This window comes from Natrix helvetica, assembly GCF_964273705.1.
Source record: "Natrix helvetica genome assembly, chromosome: 2".
Classification (NCBI taxonomy): Eukaryota; Metazoa; Chordata; class Lepidosauria; order Squamata; family Natricidae; genus Natrix; species Natrix helvetica.
In genome coordinates, this window is record NC_138552.1 from 71,072,983 (window position 1) to 71,079,565 (window position 6,583).

Consider the following 6,583-nt stretch of genomic DNA (forward strand, 5'->3'; position numbering starts at 1 on the left):
CAAGTGTAAGTTAGTCTGCTCTATTGTGTTCCCCATAGACACCTATGGGTGTAGAAATTGGACCTTAAATACAGCAAGATAAGAAGAAAATAGACTTGTATGAACTGTAGTTTTCTTCTTTGATTTCCTTGATCAAATGTTCCAGGCCTTCTTTGATTTCTGAGAGAGGAGTTCATCAGCATATCAAAGATTGTTGATGCTTTAACCCTATTCTTCTAGGAGATAGAAGGAATGTCTTTCATCTGTTTGGATTTACCCTGGATATGGTCTGTGGGTGGGGGGTGGGAAAGATGAAGCCATTTATCTACAGAGATTCTATCTTGCGTCAAATGAGTGAATGCAGGAAGGGGAGCAAACATTAGAAGTCAACCACCTTCTCTTAACTTGAGAATTTTTATGACTTGGTAATGACCAAGTTGGCTTCCCAAGCAGAGTTCACAACCATTGCTTGTTCAAGGCGTCTGCCCACATAATGAAGCATTGATTACATATTACATGATTACCTTATATATGTGGGTCTACTGGTCTTAGGGAAGAAGGACTTTGTGGCAGCTATTTCAAAAAAGCCACTAGACATTTCTGTAGGGGAAAACAACAAAACCCTGCTAGTCTGTTTAAACTGGAAAAAAGATTCATCACTGATTAGGTCCCAAATGACTTCATTCAGTTTTTCTCTGGTCACTCCGTTTTCCTGGCTGAACTTCCTGTTGGCATTATTGCTGGAAGAAATGGACTTAATGCAGCTGGGAAAAGAGCACAACGTCAATGTGTCCAGCTTTTTTCTAAGATTATTCACCTACTGACTTATCAATCAAGCCATAAAGAACATCTGCCAGAACATTACTAAGTAATGTGAATCAGTCATTCCCTTGCGCTTTCGCTATGCTTTCAGGAAATGTCAAAAATAACCAGCTTGATTCCGCAGTATAGCTGTATTTGGGAAGATAATGAACATGCAAGAATGTCTAATTACTACGTTGCTTTTCACTTCAATAAAAGTAGACTGACTGGGTAAAATGTATGACCTGGTTTGGGCATAGGGCAGCGGTGAAATCCTCCGAAGTTTGCTACTGGTTCAGTGAGTTTGCTACAGAGTGTGCACTTTGCGCGCATGCATGCTTAAGATGCACCCACATAGCACTGAAAAGGAACATTTTGAAGCCTTCCAGATAAACAGAACAGGGGGGGGGGATCCCCTGTACCACAAGATTTAGATTAGCTAGAAAGCAGGAAATCCAACGATTCTAGTTACTATAAATCATGTGTCACAGCTGATCATCATACTGGCTTGCCTGGGCAGGTAGCATTTTTTACTACCTGTTCGGGCGAACTGGTCTGAACCCGTAGCATTTCATCCCTGGTGTAGGATCATTTCTAAGTGTCTTTATTGTATTTCATTGAACTACTTAACGTATCGATATATTTATGAACAAGTAGTCCTCAACTTATGACTGTAATAGAGCCTGCCCATTATGGTTGTAAGTCATGACAGTCGTAAAACTGGTTAGACACGTGACCAATCTGATTGTACAGCTTTTGCGCTGGTCATTAAGCAAATGACATGGTCCTCAAACAAGCCAATGTTAGGCACAGTTTTTTTCCAGAAAGTAGAAGTAAATCCTGATTTTTGGCAGTCTGTCATAAACCACAATCAAGTGACCATGGGATGCTGCAAATAGCTGTAAATACAGCCAATTGTTGAGCAACTGAAGTTTGGTCACATGACTGTGGGAGGGGACAACCATTAGGACTTTGAATCCTGGTCATTAAGTAGCCCCCCCTTCCAAGATCCATTGTAACTTCAAATAGTCTCAAAAAGACCGTAAGTCAAGACAGCAATATTATTGATGAAGTATTTGTTCTGTGGAGGAAAAACAGATGCACTGGATTCCAAATACTACCCTATAAATTAAGAATAGAAGTAATTCATTTAAAAACTAAGGTAAACCTCAAACTTTTCCTTCAGTCTCCACATTGGTGCCATGCAACAGCCATAAATCTCAGCCACTGCTCTCATACAGCACTGAACTAATTAAAATTGGGAAACTTAGAAATGGAAGAACCAAATGTCTCTTCTCAGAACACTACTGGTTTTACATTTAACCTTTTTTTTTCAATTTAAAGTTCAAATATTTATTAAATAGAAGCAATTTCTTTAATGGAAGCATACTGTAATAATCCTCCAAAACTAATGTTATTAAAAAGGTTTTATTTTTCTGTAGACCTAAGGAATTTGATTGGTAATGACCAAGTTGGCTTCCTAGTTGAGATCATAAACATTGCAAGTTAATTCAGAAGCAATGACAGAAATTAGTACGTTTTTTTAATGTTAATGGTTGAAGGATTTTTTTAATGATGAAAGAAAGTAAGCTTGTAATCTTGCGCACCTTTACCTATGAGTAATTGTTATTGAAGGCTTAGTTACGGTAGCTTACTTTTGAGTAAGGTAAAGATTGTATTCCTCTATTTGACAAACCCCCACTATAGGATTTGGTCTGGCAAGTAAGAAAACAAATATATTTCAATTCCGGACATTTAAGAATTTTGCTAATTTGCCAATTTATTATTTTGGTTTTTGTTTTCTTTGAAGATGGTTTAAAGTAGAACCAGGCATATTTTCTATGAAATAATTGCAATATGCCTGTAAATTAAACAAGCTCACTTTGTGTTACCTATTTAAAAAGTAGAAAATATATTAAACATGTGGATACTACAAAGTTTATTAAATTGTGAACAGATGCAGCTGTAAAGTCAGCAATAAGTATTTCCATGTTTCCAAGAAAAAAACTAGGCCAACAAATATGGGAGGCACATTTCAGAAGTCTGCAGAATAATAGCAAACCATTAGCAATGTCTATGTCTCTTTGCTACTGTCTAGTGGTCATTTGGATTATTGCAGAACTGATGGCCTTCCAAAAAGAATAATTGAATTTGAAGTCCATATTAACTTTCCACACAAATGTTTCATTTATGAAACAGACCTTTGTAATGCAAAATGTTGATTAAATGTTTTGGTCAATGAAATTATTTAGAACACATATAAGAATAAATGCATTGGGGTTTTTTTGTATTTTTGGGACCATGACAGGTTTTTTGATGTTTCTTGATGTTTCTAGATTGATACTCGGACAAGACTTATCATTGTTTGGAAAAAATTGGCTTTGAATGAGATTTTTGAGAGACAAAAAGGAGGTGTAGGAAGTTAAAATCCAGCCTTCTCCTAGAAAAATGAAATATTCTGGGAAATATTGAAAAAACAGAATATTATATTTCCCTGGATAAGAAATGGATAAACATTTTTAGGCAGGAAACAGACTCACTCTTAATAACTCCCACCTTTGTCAATGGGCCATTTAAAAAGACTGAGCTAGTCTACTCTACATAACAAAGGCAGGATTAGCCTTCTACAGAAACTCACCACAGGGCATCTGGGAAGAAGCAATGCTCAACCAAATTTGGACTTAAAGCACAACATAAAGAGTTGCCCCTGCATGGCCCCATGGGAGTCTGACAACCAATCAGAATACAATATCAAGATTAAAGGCCAGAGAGGGCATAAAGCCAGGAACTTGCAGCATCTCAGTCATTTTTCTTCTTCACCCAACATCTGGAAGCATGTGATCCCCCTTTTCTGTACAGGAACTCAAGCCATGTGATCCTGTCTACCATTAAACTATCTTTCCTAGCAGCCTCCATGTTTCCAGTGTCTTTTTCTCCACTTGGAGCTGAAGCCAGAAGGACATTTTGTCCAACGGGGGAAAGAATATGTCTGCATTAGTTAATAGTCCTGTACTTGAACTTTATATTGTATATATCCTGTGTAAAGTTGTGGACATAATGTTTAAAAAGTATTTTAAACATTTTGCCTGACAGAAATTCAGTAGGTATTGTTCTTTCAATGTATTTTGATATGCTGGATTTTTGCTTTTAATTTAACTAATTAACATTTAGCAACATTTCTCAGATACGCTAACTAACAATTCAATGAAACTGATAAGGAGCTTTCAAACTGCTCTGCTACTTCAAGGTGTGATGAAGAAGCAGTCTTATTTTAGCTTATTCATATTTTAGCATTTTCCAAAACTGCTATAACTAATTTTGACCCAGATTTTTGGAAAAAGTAATTTAAACGTATTTTGTATTCAATAGTTTACTAAAGTTTATTTGCACAGCTTGTTAAGCCATCAACTATTTTCTGGCTTGCAACAAATGGCTAGGATTACACATTGCAAGAAGCAATTATCCAAATCCAGAGGAAGTGATCCATGTGAATAAACCAGCCTCCAATGGTGATATTAGCTGAGCTTCTAAGGGGTTTGTAATTCAGCACTATTAGAAGCACCAGGCTGCAGAAAATTAGTGTAGTGGCCTAGGAGATTTGTATATCAAATCAGAGAGAGATGGAATAAATCACCTGTTGCAATAAGTTTGGTTTGGCGGATTGAAACAGGAGAGAAAATGGTATATGTCTTGTGGATTTCCTTCATAGTTCGTATTCTCTTTAGTCAACTAGTATATTTGTAAATTAATGTTTCTGAGTCTCATGATATCTACTGAAAGAAAATACTGAAAACAAATGTTTTTTAGAGTTTTTTATTGCATGGAAAAGCAATTATTAGAAAGGGAATTAACATTTTCAGAAAATAAGAGAATTCACCCTCATAGCCTTTTCAACCTAAAAAGGTGAGATATGCGACTTCCAAAAAATGCATATATGCCCAATGAATTAAAATGCTTGGATTAATTGTTGATACCCGGGCAATAGATATTTAGTTCTTTATTGTTAAATCGTTTATTGACTTTAAGGATGTAGTAGTTTCAGTTTCAGCTAAGGGGGAACATGAAGGAGGGAAGGCTTTATCTCCACTTCCAATTTGCAAGCATCGAATTAAGCCTTGACTTGGTCCAGCAGAACTATTCTTATGGTCTTACATTCTTCATTTGCTCTTCATTTTCTTACCCTTGGAACCCAGCCTTCTTAAAGAGCTAAGCACAGCAATTGCACTTAAAATATAACATAAAACTTACACATCATTACACAACCTATTATGGAATTAAAAATTCCATATGGGTTGAAAAGGACAAAAATTGTTATTTTGCTTTCCTTTTTCTTCCTTGGAATGTTTTTAAACTTTTTTTTTTAAAAAATACTGAATGTAAAGTACAAGTACAATAGGTGATGTTTGCTTGTTTTATTAAGCAGATTTGAAGCTGATCCCAAGAACTGCCAGAAAAAGACTGAAATATATGATATCTATCAGCAATTCTGAATAATTTTTATTCATTATTGTCTTATATTTTTGATAATAATGACTTGGTAGTTTAATCTTTAACGTGATAAAGTAGAGTGAATTTAATTTGTTATCTCTCCATTTAAAAAGAAACATGCACCAATCTGAGTTCTAAAACTTGTTCTTAATTTAGATCAATTGGAAAAACCTCTTCGGTGTTCACTACATTTCTTCAAGTCTTCCCTCAAAGCAACCTTTGCATATATTCTTCAGTGAATCTTCTTAATTTTCACTTGTAAAGTGTTTATTTGATTTTGGCTAGATCAGAGTTAAAGTAGAGAAGAAACTTTGCATTAGAAGCCAAGTTCAGTCTCAGATAAAGTCCCATCCAGTTGAACTAGATTTTAAATGACTTCATGGATACATGAATGTATAGACTTACATGTATAGTCCTCGGCTTACGACCACAATTGGATTTACGCCCAAAATTTCTGTTGCTAAGTGAGATGTTGAATTTTGCTTCATTTTATGGCCTTGCTTGCCACAGTTGTTAAATGAATCACTGCTTTGTTTAAATGAATTTGACTTTGTTTGTCAGAAGGTAATAACATGACCCCAAGGCACTGCAACCATCATAAATATGAGTTAGTTACGAAGTGTGTGAATTTTGATTATGTGACCATGGGGATGCCGCAACAGTCATAAGTGTGAAAAATGGTCATAAGCCACTTTTTTCAGTGCTGTTGTAGCTTTGAATGTCACTAAATGAATTGTAAGTTGAGGGGTACCTGTAATTCTCTTGATTGCCATAAAAGTGAATATTTCTTGATAACAAATAGGAAAGGATCTTTGCCGTTTTCCATGATGTGTTTTGATTTCTTAATTTAGCCTACATCAGGGGTGTCCAAACTTGGGAACTTTAAGACTTGTGGACTTCAACTCCCAGAATTCCCCAGCCAGTCCACAAGTCTTAAAGTTCCCAAGTTTGGACACCCCTGGCCTACATCCTTAGCCTTTTTTCCCACTTTTCCCAATACTAAACTAAACCAAATTTTCCTGTTTTCCAGACAGAAACAAAGTCGTTTGGGGATTGCTTCCTGTGAAGTTCAGTCTCTGAAATGTACAGCTAAAAAGGAAATTGGGTGATACGCTGGCAAGTTCAACATGCAAGGATATTGGTGTCTTGAGACAGGAAGGCATGCTATATTTTTTACCTTATTCTAGAAAAATAAGAAACGGGAAGGCTTTTTTAAAAAAAATACTTTTTTTTTTTTTTTTTGCTCATTGATGAATTCAGTGGATGATTTCTTTTCTATAATTTTATTGATTATTGTGATCGGAGCTGAAGGATA